This window comes from Bos javanicus, chromosome 7, assembly GCF_032452875.1.
Source record: "Bos javanicus breed banteng chromosome 7, ARS-OSU_banteng_1.0, whole genome shotgun sequence".
NCBI classification, from domain to species: Eukaryota; Metazoa; Chordata; class Mammalia; order Artiodactyla; family Bovidae; genus Bos; species Bos javanicus.
This window is the reverse complement of record NC_083874.1, coordinates 66,413,638-66,415,958: the sequence shown is the minus strand read 5'-3', so window position 1 is coordinate 66,415,958 and position 2,321 is coordinate 66,413,638.

Sequence of the window (2,321 nt, the reverse complement as noted above, 5' to 3'; positions counted from 1 at the left end):
CCCCTCTTTGGTGCCTGTGGAGCTCTTTGCTGCACAGTCTTTGTAGAGCAGAATGCAGGAGGAAATGATTCCTTTGGAATAGCTGTGATTTTAGGATTATATAGGAGCCACAAAGGTCATAGGAAAATAAAACTGTTAAAATGATGTCAAGGTTTGATTTAACCCCACTAAACCCAGAGATTTCCAAGTGCTTAAAAAGCTTTATTTGTAAATAACTATCCATTTAACTTGGTGTAAATTCTCATGCAGAGAGAGACTGCAGTTTTTGCAGGCATCTATGATTTATCATGATTTTTTTTTTCTCCCACGAGTAAAAGCAGACTATCAGCAACATAAGAACACAAACTGAAAGAAGGAAAAATACATAATTTAGCTTTTTTTCATCCTCATATCATTTAGTCAATTCTAAACAGTCTTTTCGGAGAAGGCAACGGCAACCCACTCCAGTACTCTTGCCCGGAAAACCCCATGGACGGAGGAGCCTGAAAGGCTGCAGTCCATGGGGTCGCTGAGGGTCAGACACGACTGAGCGACTTCACTTTCACTTTTCACTTTTCACTTTCACACATTGGAGAAGGAAATGGCAACCCACGCCAGTGTTCTTGCCTGGAGAATCCCAGGGACAGGGGAGCCTGGTGGGCTGCCGTCTATGGGGTCGCACAGAGTCGGACACGACTGAAACGACTTAGCAGCAATAGCAGCAGCAAACAGTCCTTTAGTTAGTACTGCTACATAACCCTAGATCTTAAAAGAGGAATGAATACTTAAGCAGAAAATCTTACAACATATAATCTACCCTATCCCATTTACAGATGAGCAATCTGATTGCAAGATAGAAAACCTAGATGAGCAAAATGGCACAAGCAAATTCTGGGGAACACTGGAGCATCTACCCGTTCCAGGAAGTAGCAGCTACCTGGCTACTGCTGACTGCTGCAGTAAGAACTATGGACCCCGTGGGACCATTCTTCTGATGTTTTCATGAGAAGCCAGAAATCCAGATTTTTATGTGAAATCCCTTGATTTTTAAATATTGGCTAATTTTTTCCCACAAAAACTGCACAGCATATAACAAAGCCATCTATCATCTATTTGCCAGACATGGTGTGTAAGGTTCCGTTTTATGGCTCTGAGATAAAATGATTGGCCTAAGACTAGGGGTAGGACTTTCTCTCCAAGGAAGACATAAATGTATATGTGAAACAATTATCAACATCACAGATAATCAGGGAAATGCAAACAAAAACCATGATAAGATACTACATTATACCTATTAGGATGGCTATTATCAAAACGACAAAAAATAACAGGTGCTGGCAAACATGTGGAGGAAATGGAGCCTTCACACACTGCTGGTGGCAATGTAAATTGGTATAGCCACTATGGAAAACAGTAATAAAAAAATTAAAATTAGTACTATCGTACAATCCAGCAATTCCACTTCTGGGTGTTTATGTTAAGGAAACCAAATCACTATTTCAAAAAATACCTGTGCTCCCAGGTTCAGTGTATTATTTTCAATAAGCCAAGACATGGAAACAACCTAAGCATGAATGGATGAGGAAAATGTAGCATATGTATTCATTCTTTATACTATATTATTATATTATTAGGCCTAAAAAGGAAAGCCTCTTGATGAAAGTGACAGAGGAGAGTGAAAAAGTTGGCTTAAAGCTCAACATTCAGAAAACGAAGATCAAGGCATCTGGTCCCATCACTTCATGGGAAATAGATGGGGAAACAGTGGAAACAGTGTCAGACTTTATTTCTGGGGGCTCCAAAATCACTGCAGATGGTGACTGTAGCCATGAAATTAAAAGACGCTTACTCCTTGGAAGGAAAGTTATGACCAACCTAGACAGCATATTCAAAAGCAGAGACATTACTTTGCCAACAAAGGTCCGTCTAATCAAGGCTATGGTTTTTCCAGTGGTCATGTATGGATGTAAGAGTTGGACTGTGAAGAAAGCTGAGCGCCGAAGAATTGATGCTTTTGAACTGTGGTGTTGGAGAAGACTCTTGAGAGTCCCTTGGACTGCAAGGAGATCCAACCAGTCCATCCTAAAGGAGATCAGTCCTGGGTGTTTATTGGAAGGACTGATGCTAAAGCTGAAACTCCAATATTTTGGCCACCTTATGCAAAGAGTTGACTCATTGGAAAAGACTTTGATGCTGAGAGGGATTGGGGGCAGGAGAAGGGGACAATAGAGAATGAAATGGTTGGATGGCATCACCGACTCAATGGACATGAGTTTGAGGAAGCTCCGGGAGTTGGTGATGGACAGGGAGGCCTGGCCTGCTGCGATTCACGGGGTCGCAAA